The sequence below is a fragment of the Spermophilus citellus genome (assembly GCF_964194105.1).
Source record: "Spermophilus citellus genome assembly, chromosome: 11".
Taxonomy (NCBI): domain Eukaryota; kingdom Metazoa; phylum Chordata; class Mammalia; order Rodentia; family Sciuridae; genus Spermophilus; species Spermophilus citellus.
In genome coordinates, this window is record NC_138192.1 from 49074401 (window position 1) to 49095936 (window position 21536).

The 21536-nt window shown below is 32.9% G+C and overlaps 1 protein-coding gene across 1 annotated transcript in view; it reads left to right on the forward strand.

Annotated features, from left to right (window-relative positions):
• Positions 1–21536, forward strand: part of ARHGAP15 (Rho GTPase activating protein 15) — a 616251-nt gene that overhangs the window by 226585 nt on the left and 368130 nt on the right. The gene's annotated exons all lie outside the window — the stretch shown is intronic.

Below are 21536 nucleotides of genomic sequence, written 5' to 3' on the forward strand. Positions count from 1 at the left end.
CTGAATAATGCCTGCTACTTTAATATTCTGCATAATACCTATATCATTATCATATATTTCTGTTTATTAATCAATATTTTTTATTTATCTTCTTCAAACCTATAAAAATGCTAACTTTGTCACACCATGGGCCTTGCCTGTCTCATCCATTGCAGTATTTCCAGCACCTAGAACTGAGTCCCAATCAGTAGAAGCTCAATAAATATTTGCTAAATATGTGAATTTTATTGAATGGAACAAGGAATCCACTTTGAATGAGTGAAATTTAGAACATCATAGTTTAGAGAGTTTGCACTAATATATGTAGAGTGAAAAAGTTACCATGACTTTTGCCTCAATCTTTGGGTTGCTTGCTGGGATCAATGACAAACATGTTGCTAGACACCATGCTAGACACTCGTTGCTAGAATAGAGAGGACTTCACAAACTATCTGTTGTTGTCTTCTTAAGAAGTGCTAGTGAAACTTCTCTTCCAACTATTTCTTGCTGGAGAAGGAAGCCAAAAAAGTATAAGTCAAAGAGGAAACCATAGCAAAAATGGTAGTACATTCAACTGTCCATTATATAAACTAATCAACTTCTGAATAATAATTTTTTGGCAAAGGCCCACCTTAGTGCTATTTTATTATAGAAAATTACTTTTGCTTTTCCTTGGAATTTTATTTTAACATTATTTTGTCCTCCCTTAGGTATGGTTTAAGGTTCATTTTAGGGTAGGAGAGAAGGAAAATAACATTGCTCCATTTATTTAATCCAAGAAATACTTATTAAATATTCTCTAGAAAGCTTATACTCTAACAAAAGGTATAAAACATGAGCACAATATTTGTAATATGTGCCATAAAAATCATATGTAAAAATATTATAATTACCAGACAAATGAAATTATATACCAACTAAGACTCAGTAGAGTTCATGTATTATAATATCCAGAAAGCTTGGCTACAAATTATGCCCAGCATTTTACTATGTGTATAAACTGGGGGCCAGAGAGTGTAAAGGAAAGAAAGGACAATTTGAGCAAAATATGAACAACAATTATCATGGGCCCATGTACTAGTGTTAATAACTAGTTTCATTCAAATAAGACTGGAAGCAAGAATGAAACAGGTATCTCTTGGCCTTTTATCACATGATATCATATACCAGAGAAAGAAAATATGTTCTAAAGATCTCAGTAGAATAAAAGATAATATGCCGCAGTCTTGGCTGGGCACAGAATCACGAGCCACTCAAGCAGGAACAAAACTTTATTTTGAAAAAGCCGCCAATACTCTATAGGCGCTGGCAAGCCAAACCCGGTCCTCCCACGCGGGCCTCCACCGGAACCGAGCGTTCCCCGGGAACCGGGGGTCCCCCGGACCTCCCCGGAATTCCCTCCTACTATCCTTCCCCAACCAATGGGAACTCTCCATGAGTCCCGTAACATGAATCCGGTAGCAGGCCAAGGTGAACAGCGGGAGTCCAATTTCCATATGAATGTAAATCTTAACATAATCATCTCAGTGGCTAGCTGGCGTCACTTTACAACCAAAGGTGCCATACATCGTATATTTGCTTGTGGCTCCTAGCAATAATAGGCAACCCAACTTTTTTTAAAACCCTGTCCCTGTCACTTACATTTTGTCTTATCTTATGCCTACTTCTTCCCTTTCCATTTTTGGCTTCTCTTTATACCAGTCTAAGAGGTAAAGTAAATAAGATGCCAATCTAAGTATCTGCTAGGAAAAAAATGAGTGTTCAACAAATGCTGTGAAAAACCACACCCAAAATATTTGGCCCAAGATTTTATTGGTTTAGTTCTTGGAGAAATCTGACACTAAGCCTTTTAGATTAAAATGTATAACTTCCTGGTGCACCTTTCTGTTGCTACCTTTCTGGTTGACAGTTTCTGCTTGAAGAATGCAGATTCCTCTATTTGAATATTGCCACGATTTTGGGCACACTGTACATTTTAAGCCCTCAGGGATGCAGCACCAACATTCCCATTCATCTTGATCTCTGGGTCTTTTCTTTTATGTACACACCAACTTACTAGCAAGAAATTGATATACACACTAGGAATATAGCTAAGTTGTAGAGTGTTTTTCTAGCATGCACAAGGTCCTGGTTTTAATTCCTAACAGTGCATACAAAGAAAACAATCAAAAAATGCAACATTGATAAAAAGAGTGGTTTATAAACATAAAATTCCTGCAATCTTGCCTCCCCGTGCAGTACTTCAGGGACCTGGGGCATTAAAAAAAAAAAAAAAAAACTTGTATTAGTCAGCTTTTCATTACAATAATGAAATATAAGAGGCTACTTAAAATGAAAAGAGGCTTATTTAACTCAAAGTTTGGTGAGGGTCCTCTCAGCTGCATCCATGTCATGGTAAATGATAATGGTAGGAGCATATGTGCAAGGAAGCAGTTACATCTTGAAACAGAGAGCTAGAAAAAGACTGGGGTTCCACAGTTCCTTCTGGCAGAATGTCTCCAGTGACTGGAGTACCTCCCATGAGGCTATACCTCTTAAAGTAACATCGCCTCCCGGTACCACAAGACTGAGGACCAACACTTCAAATCATAAGCTTCTGGCAGAGATCAAACAACATCCAAACCATACCACATCTTTTACTCTAAATTGCTTTATGTATACAAATGGGAATAATCATAAACACCTTTTAAATAGCTTATTTGGTAGAGTCACAACACAAGTAATTTTTTTCTTTAATTGATAAATGTTTTAAGAATCAACGACAGAAGATGTGTAAAATGCCAGGTATATATTAAAGATTTAAAAAATGTTGGTGCCTTCTTTTGTATTTCCTAATGCTTTCTATCACCAAACTCTTTATTCCACATATCCACCTGTGTAACATTTAGTCATCTTTGAATATATAAGTTAATGTTTCTGTATTTCTAAAGTATTTTTTGAATGATCAATTGAATGGAATGCTTATTGCCACTAATGTCCCCCTTTTACAAATTATATAAGTATTTTATTGAAAACTCTTTGATGTTAGTTTTTCCTCTCTGTCATAATTACTTTAACACAAATATTTATTATCTCCTTGTTATATTTAAAGTTTGGCTATGGATTAGAGTTTAAATGTCACCCAAAAGCTTGAGTGTGATGCTCTAGGGAGGTGTTAGAACCTTTAAGAGGTGGGGCCTAGTGAGAGCAGTTATATCACTGAGGATGTGAGGATGTGCCCTTGAGAGGGATATTAGATCTCTAGCCCTTTTTTTTTTTTTTTTTTTTTTTTTTTTTTACCATGTGCTCACTGCTATGACATGCTGTCTTACCACAGTCCCCCAAACAAAGTGCCAACAGATATTGGGCCGACCTCCAAAATAAAACTTGTCTCTTTATAAGTTATATTTGAGTTGAATATAGTTATTGAGTTGATTGTATAAGTTGGTTATTTCTGATATTTGTTACAGTAACAGAAAGTTTACTAACACAAATTACAGTTCCAATTTTATATCCTCACATTATCTAATATATCATTTTTTTCAAATAACAGATTCAGTATATACACATGTTGGATCATTTCTTTGAATGTTTTTTTGTGTGTGTGTTAAGCTACTATAAAGCAATTTAGATTGAGAAAAATCTTTTAAATTACTTCTAGTAGTTTACCTAATATAAATTTTGTTATTAATAACTAGATAGTGCATAACAAAATATGAACCTTCTTCATTCCTAGTTAGCAAATTAATATCATTCGATCTGCCTATAACCTAAGGTCCCTTTATTCCTATTTATTAATGTATATGTAAGATGAATTTGATCTTATTAAGTTTCTTTTAAACTTATGTAATAGAAAACAAGATCACAAATCCTCAAGACCTTTAATGTGCACTTTTGATGAAGGCTGTATAACTAAATTAAATAATGTTCACTTTTAGGTCAAAGGTATAATGTTGGCTAATAAACAAAATACCAGAAAATATGTATTTCAGAACCATGTTAACATGTTTTGAGTGAATTTTCTGTAGGAAATATGATTGTATTCCAGGATAATGCTTAAAAATGAAGTTCATACATTTCATATTATTACTTAAAAATTCCTTTAATAGACATGGAAAATTATTGCAAATAAACTTAGAATTGAAATAAAACCACACACAAGAAATCCACTGAATCCTCAAAACTTAAAATCTAATTTAGAAAAGAAATTCTTAAAAAATATTCCAGTTGAAAAAAATCCCAATCATATAATTATTTATTCCTTTATAAATTTAAAATAAAATATATAAAGAGTGGCCTAAATATTTCTCTGTCTTTGACAAAATCTTTTAATTGGACTCTGCTGCCTAGTGTTTATAGGTTTCCTCTTAAAGGTATTTTTCAAAGTACCGTGTATGGTCTTCATGTAATTGGCAGATTCATGGCACTGACAATCAGCTTTAAAAATGCTTCTTGTAGCCAAGTTGCAGTAGTAATATTGTTTAGACTTATCTTTTGTTTTAAATGGAATGAAACATGAAGAAAAGAACAACTGCTTCAATTGATTAGACATTCTATACAATTTTAATTTCCTTTAATGTTTCCGTCTCCTGGGAAATGTATAACAGTGCTTGCCACATTAGCCTCTCCACTATTTGTGGACACTGAGGCAGAAAAAAAATTAATTTGTTTTATCAGTTTCTCTACCTTTACTGTCAATAAATTACCTCTTCCATCCCTTTGAGAGTCTGACCTTGTGCCCTTTCTACTGTTGAAAAATGTTGTCTTATTTATCTTTATCATCTCACACTATTCCCTTCATTTGCCATCTTTCCTTTCTTATCCTTTTATTCTCCCTTGACTTCATTTTACAATCTTCCACATCCTGTTTTGAATCTTGTGCAACCTACCCTGCATATTGCTCTTCCTTATTCCTGATTATTTTTGCATTTTCTTGTTCATCCTAATTGGCTCCATTTTTATTTCCAGTATATTTATTACTAAATGACATTCATTGCCTTTGGGCATACATTAATTTATCTTTCAGGATTTTTCATTTTCTCTCTGTGTCTTTTCTTTATATATTTCTTTTCGCAACCTCACTTTTCTCATATATGTTGGTGTATTATTTTTGTTGTTGCTTTTTTAATATGCCTTCATATCTGTAATTCATGCTTCATGTATTATTAGGAGGGTTTATAAAATAAACCACTGTATGTTTGTCACAAACAGCATTAATTTGGATCATCTAAAAATAGGTTTGGATTCACTGTGCTGCAATTTGCCAGTCACCTTCTTTACGGCCATATTATAAGGCTCAACTAAATAAATAATTAGAAGATAATTTTGCAAATTGAAAGGACCACAGATATTTTAATTTATGGGCCTGAAGTCAGGAAGGGGAATTCACTGAAAGGTGAATAAACAAAATGCAAACATTCCAAGAGAGATATGTTTAGATTGTTTAAGGTTTTTTAACTGATAAAGTGACGTATACATGCTAACACTATTTATCTTCAGAATTTTTATTCCTTCTTACATTTAAAACTAGACACACATGCTTTAAGGAAAATCCTTGGAAAGCATAAAATTAAGGTAAATAAAAAATACAAAATAAATTGCAGTGCATTATGAACAATAGTGTAAGTTAAATAAAGATGTACTTGGTGTATCATTGATGCAAAGTGGAAGATTTTCTAGAGCAAATGACATCTCAGCTGAGTATTAAATAATCATGTACATATTGCACCTTGGAGATAAGGGGAAGAAGTGTTCAGAGACATTGTCCCATATTATAATTGAAGGATAGGATTCATCAGGAAGAGTGGAAGGAAGTGGAATTTCAAAATATGTGTATATTTTACTAAGAAATTTAGAACTTTCTGTGATTCCATCACAATCACTGGAGATGTTACCCAAGAAGGAACAAGATTGATAATTCCATAGATTATACAGAATGAGGATGCAAACTAAGACAGTCACTGGAGGAACAATTAGAAGATATATGACAATCATTTCAAGACTTCAATCAAGAGAATTTGAGTACACTTAGCTGTGGATGTAGAAGAAAGCAGTTGATAAGAAAGTCAAAAGCCATTTTTCCATAGAATTCAGGACCACTTATTTAATTTAAATTAGAAAATAGAGCTTTGAAACAGCTGTCCAGTAAACCCTATTTCATCCAGATTCAATCTCCAGTTTACATTGACTGTTTAGTTTACTTCACTACAACTTTATGACAGTGGTTAATTAATCATGATAATTAGTTGAATAACTTAAATGTATATTCAATGAAAAACATAAAAATAGCTAATATTTAAATAATAGTTTATTCTATAAATAAATAGGGACACATCCAGACTTCCTAACACTCGACAAGGGAGCCCCCCCCCAAAAAAAAAAAAAAATAAAAAGAAATTGCACAGACACTCATGCAAAATGAACACCAATCGTAGTAAATTCTAAAAATGGCAGAATTTGGTCCTAAATCAAATGCAATTTCCACATTTGCATACTATGTAGGAAAGCATCTTATAACTATGTTCATAGTATATTGTTCAGCTCATTTGCATAATCTAATTCAGTGATACTTATGCTCTTCAAATAGTATTCACTGATCATATTTTATATCTTCTTTATCCTAAATTGTGGTTTTGTGAACTATAGACCACATCAGAGTATAAATATCATAAATATTATGCCAATTTTTCTTTAAAATGAAAAAATATGTAAAATTCATTTCTTCTTTTTTACAACAACCCAAAGCAAACAACATTTCAGCTTAAAATGAATTTGCATACCGTTTAATTACACAGCATATAACTTTTAAAAGTCCCTTGGTATATTTTTTTAAAAAAAGTCATTTTGAGAAGGTAGCCATGAAATGCAGAGGTATTGATTTTAAACCGATTTCAGTTCGGCCAACTTTCTCTTCCAGATTTTCAAAATTTCCCATAAAATTGTAAGTCAAATTTGCATTTAGTAATGTAGATATTTGATCCATGAATAAAACACATTAGCTATTCATGCTGTGTTAATCTATTTATTTAAACTGTGTTAAATTACTAATACATTTTCTGTTCAAGCTATAATGATCTCATGCAATATATTAAGACAATACTAGAGCTTTGAAACAGCTATTGTCGAGGTATACTACTAGACTGTTTCATTTAATTAAACAATCAGGACACCCTGATTTGGATCCCCACTACAGAAAAAGAAAATACACACACACACACACACACACACACACACACACATAAATAAAATACATGTATATGAAATAATCTTTTAAAGAGAAATTAGACTTTTTCTTATTATAATCATTTTATTATTAGATTTTTATAATTTATTTTCCCCAAATTGAATTTCAATGAAAGCATATAATTTGTCAGACTCTCTCTACTGGTCAACAGAAATCCTCATTTGAAATCTGGATCAGTCTTATTTGAAAGCCCATTGTTGTTTCACTGAGTAATGCTGTCATAATGAGGATATTTTAGTCAGTTTTTTTTTTTTTTACTGCTGTGACTAAAAGACTAAAAGCCCGAAAAGAACAAATTTAGAGGAGGAAAAGTTTATCTGGCTCATGGTCTCAATCCACAGACAGCCAACTTCATTTCTTGGGCTGGAGGTGAAGCAGAACATCATGGTGGAAGAGTATCACAGAGGGAAGCAGCTTATATGATGATCAGGAAGCAGAGTGAGTCCACTGGCCAGATACAAAATATGTACCCCAAAGACATACTTTCAGGGACCTGCCTCCTTCAGCCATACCCGATCTACCTCAAAGCTCAGTTAATCCCATCAGGGGATTAATTCACTGTTTGTTTTAAGACTTCCATAACTTAATCATTTCTTTTCTAAACCTTCTTGTGTTGTCTCACACATGAACTTTTGGGGGACACCTCACATTCAAACCATAACAGAGGCACTACCACTATCATTTGAAAGGGTTAAATAAGCAAAGAGGGAGTAAATCTGAAATAAAATAGTTTTTATTTGGAGCAAAAATGTATCAAAAAAAGAAAGAAAGAACTGCATGAGCCCTAAGGAATCATAACACAAACCTTAAACAAGAAACAGAAATTGTGAAAAGATACCCATTTCCTCCGTATGTGTTTAATTTCTGCTTTTTCTTAATACCAAAACTCAAAATAATTCAATTTTTCAATTATTCACTCATTTATTTACTTAAGACTCTTGGATATTGTATATTAATTTTTCAGTTCTGGCCTATTTCAATAGTTCCATTATATCAGCAGTCATACTGATTATATTAGAATATATTTTACTTTTGTGTGATTTAAAAAAAAAATTAGGTGTAATATCTTACACAAAAATGACCTAATAAGAGATGGCATCTTTTATATCATTTCTAAAATTCTTTGATTTCTTAACTCTGATAACCATCTACAAAATGGGGTTCAGGTCAAGTACAATTTATAGGTATCTACAGCAATATCAGATTGCTTTTCCCGGAAGTATTGTATAATTTTTGAGACATGTTCTGCATTTTATTTATTATTTTCTCTTTCATGAAATTCCTTAAACCATATGAAAAGTTTATTGCTTAGTTTTTCATGTTTCAAATGATTATGGAAGCCAAGAGCTCTTGTTTGCTTAAGTGTTACTTTTTGCCTCCTTTGAAAATCTTGATTCAATATGACTATCAGGATAGTTGCATAATATCCCTTGCTAAGTTTTGGAGAGCAGATTGTTGAGTGGTTTCTGTTTTCTTTTATTGTTGTTTGTCATTGTTGTTTTGGCACTATAGAAACCTGTTTTAGGTCTACTTTTGACAAAGAATGTTATTGGATGTAAAAAGAAATTCAAATATTCTTGACAAAATAAATTTCTGAAAGACATGTAACAATAAGGATCATTCATTGAGAATTCTTCCCCAAAGTGAAGAATTTTATTTGAAGATATTATTAGGCAATCTCAAGTTTCTGTGTAATACTGTAAGCTAGAATATTATTTATCTTTATATATATATATATATATATATATATATATATATATCTTTATGTCTCTTATCTACCCATTCATCTACCCATATTTCTATCCATCTTTTTCTTTCCATCCATATCTATCTATTCCTCTCTTTCTTGTCCTGATACACACACACAAACACACACACACACACACACACACAAATACACACAAGCATGTGTATGCACATGAATACAACAGATAAGAATACATTTACACATAAATCTAAATTCAGTTTAAATTAATTCATTTGATAGCAATTCAGGAACTGATTCAAGTGCTCCATTTCTTTTGAAGATGGAGTCTCTCTGCATTGTGCAATTTGGCCTCAATCTCCTGAGCTCAAGCAATCCTCCTACTTTAGCCTTGTAAATAGATGGGACTATAGGTGCATGACATTGCACTTACATATTTCTTTCTTTTATTTTCTTTTTTTTTTAAGTCCAACTTGTTCCCCTGTTTTGAGAAATTTCATGCTTGGAACATGGTATTACATCCAACATTATACTTTGCCAACTATTTTGTTAAATTTTTGATAGTCTACTTTTTTTATCAATCTTATTAATTTTTTATTTATATGTGACAGCAGAATGTATTTCGATTCTTATTACACATATAGAGCACAATTTTTCATATCTCTGGTTGTATACAAAGTATATTCACACTAATTCGTGTCTTCATACGTGTACTTTGGATAATAATGTCCATCACATTCCACCATTATTTCTAACATCATGCCTCTCCCTTCCCTTCCCATCCCTCTGCCCTATCTAGAGTTCATCTATTCCTCCCATGCTCCCTCTCCCTACCTCACTATGAATCAGCCTGTTTATATCAGAGAAAACAGTTGGCATTTGGTATTTGGGGATTGGCTAACTTAGCATTATCTTCTCTAGCTCCATCCATTTACCTGAAAATGCCATGATTTAATTCTCTTTTATTGCTGAGTAATATTCCATTGTGTACATATGCCACATTTTTTTTTATCCATTCATCTATTGAAGGGCATCTAGGTTAGTTCCACAGTTTAGCTATTGTGAATTGTTTTGCTATAAACATTGATGTGGCTGTGTCCCTGTAGTATGCTGTTTTTAAGTCCTTTGGGTATAGACTGAGGAGAAGAATAAGTGGGTCAAATAGTGATTCCATTCCCGGTTTTCTAAGAAACCTCCATACTGCTTTGTTTACCCCTCACACATCAGATAGAGCATTAATCTCTAGGGTATTTAAAGAACTCAAAAAGCTAAGCACCAAAAAACCAAATAATCCAATCAATAAATGGGCCAAGGACCTGAATAGACATTTCTCAGAAGAGGATATACAATCAATCAACAAATACATGAAAAATCTTCATCATCTCTAGCAATTAGAGAAATACAAATCAAAACTACTCTAAAATATCATCTCACTCCAGTTAGAATGGCAGCTATTATGAAGTCAAACAACAGTAAGTGTTGGCGAGGATGTGCGGAAAAAGGTACACTCATTGCTGGTGGGACTGCAAATTGGTGCAGCCAATATGGAAAGCAATATGGAGATTTCTTGATAGTCTACTTTTAATCGATCATTTATCTATAGACTACCACTCCCCAAGTTGTCAATGAAATTTTTCAATTTGTACATTCCATTATCATGTATGTACTTAGAAAATATTTTTATTCCTTAAGCCAAGCAATCAATTTTATTCCTGAGACTTTCACAAAAATATCATTAATTTCTCAAAAAAGGATTCAATATATTATGTTTTACCACTGAAGCCACAGCTTTTATTTAATAACTCATGTGTGTGTGTGTATATAAATGTATGTGTGTGTAGGTCTGTGTGTGTGTGTGTGTTCATGTGAATTCAATTTTCAAAATAGCTTATGGACTGTTATAGTCAACTCCTTCATCACTATGAGCAAAAGATCAAACAAACAATTAATGGAAGAAAATTTTATTTGGTTCTCATGGTTTCAGAAGTCCCAGTTCATAGATGGCGGACTCCATTCCTCAGGCCTGAGGAAGCAGTTTATAATACATCATGGTAGAAGAGTGTGTTGGAAGAAAGCAGCTGGAAACATGAAACCAGGAAGCAGAGAGAGGTGTCTCCACCACAGATAAAATATAAACCCCAAAGGCACACTCCTAAAGATCCAACTCCTCCAGCTATATCCTACTTGCTTAGGGTTACTACCCAGTTTCTCCATCTAACTGTATTAATGCAGTGTTTGAGGGAGGAGCATGGGAGGAATAGATGAACTCTAGATAGGGCAAAGGGGAGGGAGGGGATTGGGGTAGGAAAGGAAGTGGAATGAGGTGGACATAATTACTCTAAGTACACATATGAAAACACAAATGGTGTGACTTTATGTTTTGTGCAACCAGATATATGAAAAATTGTGCTCTATATGTGTAATACGAATTGAAATGCATTCTGCTGTTATATAAAGAAAATTAGAAAAAATTTTAAAAAAACAAAAGAATCACCAATCACTTAACCTCTAAAATTTCTTGCATTGTCTAACACAAGAGCTTTTGAAGGACACCATATCTCATCTTTGACATGGACAGATTAAGTAGAACACAAGAAATGAAGATACCACATTATTGTACATTTTGGATAACTTCATATGTAAACTTCAGATTGTATCTTCCAAATTGACATGGGAATTATATTGTTGTAGAAGTTAATATTTACAAAATTTCTATTGTAAGGAATTTTAAGAGGATTTGAAAAGTTTGGGGCATAAAATTCAATGACATTATTGAATTAAAGAATATCCTAATGAGGGCAACACATACTTGAAGAATAATTGTTTAAAATGATAGATATAAAATAACACATAAATACACAATACTTATTTATGCCAAACAAAATTTCCATCTCTTTTATATGTTTAGTCATCTAATACTCAGGACATGGTTAATTAGATACTGCTACTTTCCTATTTTAAAGATGAAAAAACTGAGGCACAGAAAAGTAATGCAACTTGCCCACAGTTTCACAAGTATTAAGTGGCAGTACCAGAATTCAAAACCAGGTACTGTTTCAAAATGCAAGTGCTTAACCATTACATTTGCTGCCTCTTAGGAACATATTTCCAAAGTATATAGAATGGCACTGCATGGCAAAGTGAAAGCAATTACCTTTGATGGTGTTCTAGAAAAAATTGCAGGAAAATTATTGAAGAAGGATTAGAAGAGATACATAACAACTAAGTTGTTTTTTCTTATTAAATAAAAATTTGACTTGTTAAACATGCTTAATTTAATATTAGTAGAGTCCTGTGTCTCCTGATGAAAGAACAAAATATAATCATAGCCAAGTTCCTCATGAACAAGAAATCCCAAAGAATTGAAACCTTTTTTAGTCCTAACAAAGTTGCAAAACCATTTCACTGAGGCTAAACTGTCATTAGAATTATGGTCAGCTATTAGAAACAGGTCCACAGCAATAAATCCTGAATGTTGTATGTCTATGAGGTAAAATTCTCCTGTTACTCACATGTGACTGTTATTGTAATTTTGTTACTTCTCAAACAGTTGGCAAAGGGCTTTCTAAAGTAAGTGGATGAAAGCCATGATAAAGGTTTAAATAAAAGTAAAGTGGGTAAAAAGGAATGTATTTCCTAAAAGGGAACATATTGCTCATTTCCTAGTTTGAAAGAAAATGGATATAAGAATACTATAAGTGAATTAATGGGTGTTTTGACTTGAATGTGCCACTTTCAATTCCATCCACCACTTTTGGGCTCATTAGTATAGATATCTGTCTTACTAACTTCCCATCTTACGTCTTTCCCACTGCTGACTCTCCCAGCCTGATCCTGTACAGAAATGATTCATTCTTTGGTTCTTCTTAGGGCTGCAAGAATAATTTTTGCACATCACTACTAGAAGACCAACCCTTTTGTTGTGGTAGCTATTTATTGAAAGAGTTGTTCTTTTCAACCATAAAAAATGAGTTTTTCAGGACAAATCTAATGCCCTTTTCATTTTATACTCAGCATTTAATACAGTTAATGTGTGACAAAATAAAAAGCTGTCACAACTTCACTATGAGAAGAAGTTACCAGAGAAATCTGAATTTGTAAAATAAAGCAATGAAAAAACAACAGGTTAGACAGAAAGGAAATTTGACTGGATGTCATAAATGTGGATCTTAAAATGGATTCTATAATTTTCTGACAAGACCAGTAGAGACATAATGCACAGTTTATAGTTTTTAAAACACAAGGGCTTGTTTCATATTAACATTTATATCCAATGTGAATACACTAAATTATATTACTATTAATAACTGTATTACTAGCATTTTTCTAGAATCAGAACTCTCTACCTGCTGAACTGCAGAAATGATCTCTGCTCCCCTCTTCAACTCTCATCCTGCCATTCTTCCCCAGAGCCTTATTAAATGTAAATTTCCCAAATTCTCTTCTGTGACTTTTATGGCCTGAAAGTAAGTAATCTGATTGGTGATGAAAATTCAAAACAACATAGCCCAAGTACCTTGGGAATCAGAGTTCTGCCAAGCACTTATAAGCTAAGAAAAATATACTCTCCTGCATATGTGGAATGTTGGGGGAAACTGTGCAGCTCACTAGGTGTTAGAACAACAGTGCAAGAGTATCTAATGGTGACATGCATAAAGACATGGCCTCCCTGAAAGCTCCAGTGGCTTAGAAATGTAATCTTAGGCTACCCTGGGAAAATTGAAGATGCTACTTTTAAATTTTAAAAAATGGATATTGCATAGATTTTAAGGTAAGGAAAGCAACTCACTGGTAATATTGCCATCGGTATGAAAATTTGTGTCAACACTATGACTCTAAAGAGTTTGTCCAAAAAGCTAACAACAATGAAACGGCAACTGAGACCCTAATTATTCCAGTCATTAAATGGATTTTACTTTGCTTGGTGGTGGGTAATTGGAGATAGGGGTGCTGAATAGAAAAGCAAACCCTCTTTAAGGAAAAGGTAGCAAGTGACTACTGATCAAGATCATATTAAAAATTTTATCATGCAGGATTGGTTGTGTAGCACAGTGGTAGAGTACTTGCATATCATGCAGGAGGCCCTGAGTTTGATCTCTAGCATTGCAAAATATGAATGATTACTTAATTATAATTTATTATATCAAGAGAAAAACAAATGAAAAAACCAAACATATTCAGTATGTTCTAAAGTGCATATGACTTTGTTGTCTTATTAAAATATCAACCTCAATATTTCCCATTGGTTACAATGAGATTTGATGTGTATAGTCATGACTGATATGTACTGTAATTTTCTTAACATAATTGTTATATTCCATTATGCAACTGTCTAGAATGCTAAAAGTGGAGAGAGACATCACTTAAAACATTTGTGGGGCCAGGTCTTACTGTTTCCCAGACTGGTTTCCAACCTGTGAACTCAAGTTATTCTCCTGGTTCAGCCTCCTGGATAAGTAGGACTACAAAAATGAGCCACTCTGCCCAACTAAGGGCCATTTAAATACAAAGATAAAAAAAAAAGTTTTTATTTATCCTGAGCTAACCAGGAAAGTTAATTCACTATATTGTCTTGTTGCCAAAGTGTTCTGTTGTTAGTGTTATATTAACATAGATTTTAATTGACTTAGATTGTTTAGAGGCTGTCAACGATGATATTTCCTGAATGATGTTCAAGTCTATCAATTCTCATTGATAGAATTCATTTATTGAGTTTCCTCTGTTGGGTTTGTGTGAAGTTAATGTAGTGAACAAAGCTTCCAAAATCATGATCCTGACCAGAAAGTAGGTTTACTGCACCATTGGCTAAGCAAATTTATATTCATTAACTTCAGGTATACAGTATATATGCATGTGGTAAGAGTTAGAATACATAGAATAAATGTCAGAAATTAAAATGTACCATGGGAACTAACACTAAGAATTAGAAAACTCTGATATCAATTGGATTACTTTTAAAGTATATACTATATAAAATGCCAGAAATAATCTGATAATATTTTAATATTTTTATTAAATAAATATTTTAATTTAATATTTAATTTATCCCAACTTCTGTTAGTTTCTTGCTTTTATATTTCTTTCTGAGCTTACAAAAAATAAGATAAGCCTGACTTAGCTTTGGTTGTATATTTTGAGATGCTACATATTTAATTTGATCAAACATACTTTTTCACTCTCAGAAGCACTCTTTCCTTCCTCCTTAGATTATGCATATATGCATAAAGGCAAGATTGTCAAGCCCTAATACTATGTTTTGTATTGTTGGTAATGGTAAATACTTACTTGTAATCCCTTTTAAATATTTTGCTTTGTAAGTAAAACATAAGAACATCAATCCATTTGTCTGCCACTAAAATAATACTTTGCACTTTCATGGAGGAAGTACACATTTTGGATTTTATTTACAAATGGCATCAAGAACTACTTCCTCCTACATCTAATAAATCACTTGATCAGTAATCACTTGCTACTTTTTTCAAAGACAGAACAATTTTAATAAAATTTATCTTGAAACATTTGTGCAAAATTCAATCCTAAAAGAATAAGTACTTTAAGAAATATATACAACCAATACTTACATAATGAAGTTACACACACTACAATAGAAGTTTAGAGCATGAAGAAACTTTAATTATCATTTAGTTTTTTTCCAATTAAGATGATTTTTTAAAGACACTCCTTTTTTCTAGAAAATTGAAGAAAAAATTATTGGCACATTTTTGGCAATCTTATCCTTTCTGTGATTAGGAAAATATTATTTTATAAAACATGACAATTTCAGAAAAAAAAGTTGGAGAAAACAGAACAAATGATAGTTTCCAAATTATCTTTTTTTAAAATATATTACATAATTATACTACTCATATTCTTTCTACTTTTATTTTTCTTTACATATGTATCTTTATTTTCTAAATGGGGATCCTAAAGGTAATTTTATTTTCCAATTTTTTCACTAACTTTAGACTATGAAAGTTCTAAGTTTATAAATATTTTTCTGAGAAATAAGTAGCTATAAAATTTTATAAATAGCTTTAATTTTATAAATTTTATAAATAACTTTAATATAGCAAATACAATGTTCAAGATGTTTGAACTAGAGTTTTTAAATGTTAATTTACAACACTAAATTAGCAATGTGTTAGAAGTATAGAGCATTATAGCACATAGGTATTGCATTAGAATTTATCCATTCTTGATTTTAGTACATTTCAGTCCTTTATGATGTTCCAGTCTTTTCAGTACATTTCTCAAAGGTTAATTTCTCAAATGGTGTTTATAAAATGCCTTTTTATACATAGTTTAAATATCTTGCTGCTTCCTTTTTCCCCTTATAGTAAACAAGCAAAATATTATTTCCATTTAAACAATAATTATTTTAATATACTCAGTATGTGTTCACACTTATTGAGTAGATAATTCTGACTTTAGAAATAGTCTTTGGAGATAAATGCAGAAAAAATAATAAATGAAGATTATGTTCACTGAGATTTATCAAAATGCTGAAAGCTACCCTGACCATGGACTTGGATGTGTGACTTTTGGAGATATGTTTCAATTCAGCAAAGCAGGTGATCTAATAATTGTGGCTAATGTGATTAGCATATGTGAAAATAAAGCCACAAGGCACAATTTCTAAGATCTTTTAGAAATAACTTGCAGGTGATTGGAAGTTCAAAGCTTCTTGAATCTGGAGATATGAACCAGTTTATTAAACAAATGCTAAAGTATTTTTAAAACTTTAAGAAATAAAAGCACTCTTCTATAAATCTCTTCTGGCATTAAGGCTAATATTATGTATCCATATTACCTCTTGGCATATTGGGGTCAATTCCCAGTTATATATCCATAATGGGAATATATTGGATCAAACCCATTATCCTTCCTGTTCTGAATTCTCTTTCTGATAACAGCACTAGTTTATAAAACTCACTTTTAATACCTCAGGGAAAAGCATATTTGTACTCTCAAAACAAAACTCAATGAAAACCTGAAATCACTAGAGTATCATTTTAGCTAGCTCTCATCCCCTACAAGTTCTAAAAGTGTAAATAGTGATTGATGTGCTTTATCTTTCTCCATCTGCTGTCACCTCTAGCAGAGACTCCAGAGAGAAGAAATGTCCTAAAGTCAGATTTCTTGAGGGAAATAGAGAGGTTAAAGGTTTGAATTATATCCACAGACCAAATAATCAATCTCTGAAGTATTGAAAGTGACTATACAGAAGTACTATAGATAAATGATAAAGTTATTAAATTGAAGAAATGAAAATATTAACAGGAACAGGTACATTATTTGGTGGTACACATAACCTTAGAACCATGAAGTAGGGTTTTTAGCAGAATGGGGAATCTAAAAATTTTCCATCCTGAGCACCTCCAATGACTTGTTTTAGAACTCTAAATTTCAAAATATGTGTTGATTAAAAGGAGAGATGATTGTCTTATGTGTATCAAAGCCTCCCATATTCAGAACTAACAGAAAATAGTAGTGAGGGTGGAGAACTCAGTCTGTGCCAAACCCGATGAGGAAATCATCCTTCAGGCATAAATTTTTCCTGTTGTGTCTGATCAATTGCTACAGTGGAATTCAGTGAAATGATCCATACTGACTACTAGTGTGGTATTTTCCATACACCATATATATAGCCAGTATATAGTCAGTTTCATTGGCATAGTTTATATAGTCTCTCTTTTAGTTTCCTGAAAAACAAACCAAATTTCCTAATTTGAATCTTTATTGGTTTTGTCTTACACAAAGACAAGTTTCAACTTTAGAGAGCAAAATGCTTAAGAAAAAAAGGAATGTCTGCATTTATTCAAAGAAAAATTGAAGGAAATCCATATAAATAGGTAAATTTTAAAGAGGTTCATATTCAATATCCACTACGCAGATATGTATTCTACCAGGATCTGGATGCTTTTTTTGTAACCCAATATAGGCAGGGGAATAAAGCAAGAATAACAAAAATCGCCCATTTTTGTAAGTACTGACTTTGTGCTTAGTGTTGTACCAGGCACTTTACTAAGAAAATGGTGAAGGAAGCAATGAAGATAAATACATCAGACCTGTGGTTATAGCTCTCAAGCAGCTCTAATCTAATTGGAGAATTGAATATGCATCTTGTAGTGTAAACAAAATAGATTAGGTAGATTAATAAAGAGTACTAATATATTATAATGATATGTTAGTACTCTGCTTCTTATTAGTCTCCTGCTTTCTCTGCTCTGTTTAAAGTAACCATGCAGAGAGTATATTTGCATTCTGTGGTTTCCTTTCCTGTCTTTCTTCCTAACATTTGGACTGACCATGGGAAAATTATTACTACTAATAATAATAACTACCCCTGATTTGATGACTGGATTCTTGTGTGCATTGTTTTGTTCAATTCTCACTTAAGCTCTTCTGAGGTCAGTATAATTCTGACAATATAGGTGACCATAAATGCAATTTGTCAGGCATAATCCTGCTCCACCCCTACTGTCCTAGCAAACTTTTCACCATCAAGAGTCTTCCAGTTTGGGTGATTATACTAAGTTGTCTTAATATGATGAAAAATGTTATTATCATAATCTAGCAATAATAGAAAAATATTTGATCCAAGGCTCTTGATGACCAATGGCCATATACAGAACTACTATTTATGTTCACCCTGGTTAAATTGTTCGGTTGCTTCCTTGCATATGAATGAAATGAAGTCCTTAAAGTAAATGATGTCTTTCCATCTTTAAACTCTAAGATGCCAATTACAGATTAACAAATTTGTGGGCTCATGATGTGGGATGCAAAATTTACACCAGTGTTAGCAAATAGAATTGAAAATCAAGGAAAGAGAGAAGAGGAGAAATTGGAAAATTTAGCACATTATCTAATTCATAAGACAAGTGTAGCTTGTAAATTGTTGGAACAATTCAAGAAACTGGCCTCCCTTAACAATGTTCATGAAAAACAGGTAAGCATTTACTCTGTGTTAAGGAAGCTGTAGCTTCCTGTGGGAGTGATGTCTCAAGAGCATGAAATGGTGTGTCTCAAGAGTATGAAATCATGTGAAAACACCTGATTATTGTTGAAGGTAGTTTGCATTTATTTAAAACAAGTCTAGTTTATAACATAATGATATCTTCATTCATTTTTTTTTATTTTGCAAAGTATGATAATGCCTACAAAGGGTTGTTTGGCTCTGCTGTGATTTTAAGGTGCACTTCAGATTTATATTCTCCCCAGAGGATTATATTTTCCAGGGAAATGTTGACGCATTTGCACCAGCTTTGACTTCTCGTATTCCCTTCTTTACCCTCATCTTATTGGATGCTTGCCATCAATATTAAATTGTCTTAATCCTGATTTTTCCACCCATTGCTGCTTTTGCAGTTGGCGCTGATTCTTGTGCCCCTTGAAAGGTACTTGTGTGGCAAAAGATTGAAAAAAAATTGGCAGTTCCTGCCAGGGTTAATGTAGAAAAATAAATCTCTTATATTGCCAGTTTGGATTTACTTTTCATTTTTAATGGCCCCAACAGATGTTGGAGGAATCCTCCACTTCCTGCATACTTCCATTTTTACAGCTGGTACTGCTTGACTGGTTCTTGACTTTGGGTGAGCAGTTCCTGGGTGTTTACACAGTGATTTATAGACAACCTCTCACTGTAGACTATGACCATCCTCTTCTTTTCTTACATGATTTTCCCTGAAACTAACTGATATCACTATCAATGCAGCCCTTAACTGCGTTTCTATAGCCTGGTGTTTCCTAGCAATTGATTATTTCCCTCTATGCAACAATCTAAAATGCCTGTAATGTTAGCAATACTAATACTAACAATAGATGATGGTTATGAGGGAAAATAAGAGGTGACTTTCAAACTCAGACATTAGATTTTATTTTTTACTCGCTACCTTTATTGTTTCTTTTTTCAATTTTTCAAAACATTCACAATTCACATCTGGGCAGTTCACTTCTCTTGAGACTCTTTCCTTCCCTCCCTCCCTCCCTCCCTCCCTTCCTTCCTTCCTTCCTTCCTTCCTTCCTTCCTTCCTTCCTGTACTAGTCTTCATGCCACTACTTTCTGTTCCTGAACTAGTTTATTAGGGCTGCTCTAACAAAAGATCACAAATGGTTGAATGAAAACATGTGAAACTTTTTCCCTCATAATTCAGGAGGCTAGAAGTCCCAAATCAAGGTTTCCAGGCCTATCCTCCCTCTAAAGCCTGAAAGAGTCCTCCTTTGCCTCTTCTAGTTTCTGAAGAATTGCTAACAATTTTGGGCATTCCTTTTTGTGTAGCTGCATGACTCAAACCTCTGCTTTCATTATCACATCTCCCTATATGTCTTAACATCATCTTACCTCTGGGTATATTTTTCTCTGTGTCCAAATGTCCCCTTTTCATAAAGACACCAGATCAGATTGGCTTGGGCTTCCCCTATTTACCTCATTTTAATATAATTACCTCTGTAAAGATCCTGTTTCCAAGTAAGATAGCATTCTGAGGTACTGGGGGTTGGGACTACAACATACCTTTTTAGGAAGAGGGACATAAAGCAAAAACAGAAACGTCCCACTAACAGCAGAATCTTTCTCATCCAGTGTTTCCAAAAGAAAGTCTGAGCCTTTGGCACTTCCAAGGATACTGCAAGGCTAAAGGTGTGTGCTGGTGGCTGTTTCTCCTCTGTGACTTTTCTACACTGTTCATTTGCCTGGTTGGTTTCAGAGTTTCCATGGAAAAAGCATAATCAGATGCAAAATGCTCTTCCAAAATCATTTGATTAAGCCACTAATTCAAACAATAGTCTATAAGTAGTTCTTTAATGTACTAAGTAAAATCTGTTTGGTAAACAACCTAACTTGAGAAAGACAAACTAAGCTATTGAGCTCTGTGAGAAACAAAATGATCAAGTATTACTAACACCAGCTGTGGGTTTTTCTTCTCCAATTTTATTACTTAGGCATATATCAAGGTTGCAGAGGTTACTAAGGAAACTTATCAATCTACAAGTTTAATGCCCTGTTCTAGTAATCAATAAAATCTTTTAAAATTCTGTTAAGAGAGAACATATTTGAATGGAGCAGTTTTAAGTCATAAGTATTGGAATATCTGCCTATGATGCCATCAAAGTTTTCCTTCAATGATAAATAACTTATAATTGTCATTGTCACCTCTATTAACATTTTCACTTGCTTCTAGAAAGTTGAGGAAAGAAAATTGAACAGATATCTTGACTTATTTAACTAAGAACTATATGATATTACATTTATTTGGGTGTATCATTATTAAAGATTAAGACTACCTATCAATAAATAAAGTATTTTTGAAGTTACTAATACAATCAAAATGTTTTTACATCCAATTTATATTTGCAAATCTCTTACATTTGTATGCTACTATAACCCTATGTCAGATTCAAACCATCTATCTTGGTACTTTGTTAAAAGCAACTCTGTCAAATGTGGAAGTATACAAAATAGTTCATGATACATAGTACATATTGAGACAGGTCCTCATAGTTCTAAAGCAATTCTTCCATAAATTGATTTGAATTTTTGTTGATTTAAGAATCTATAAGGGGAAAATATGTATGTCAGTTGTTCAGACAAAACCAGTAATTGTGTGCCTAAATTATGAAGCCTTGCAA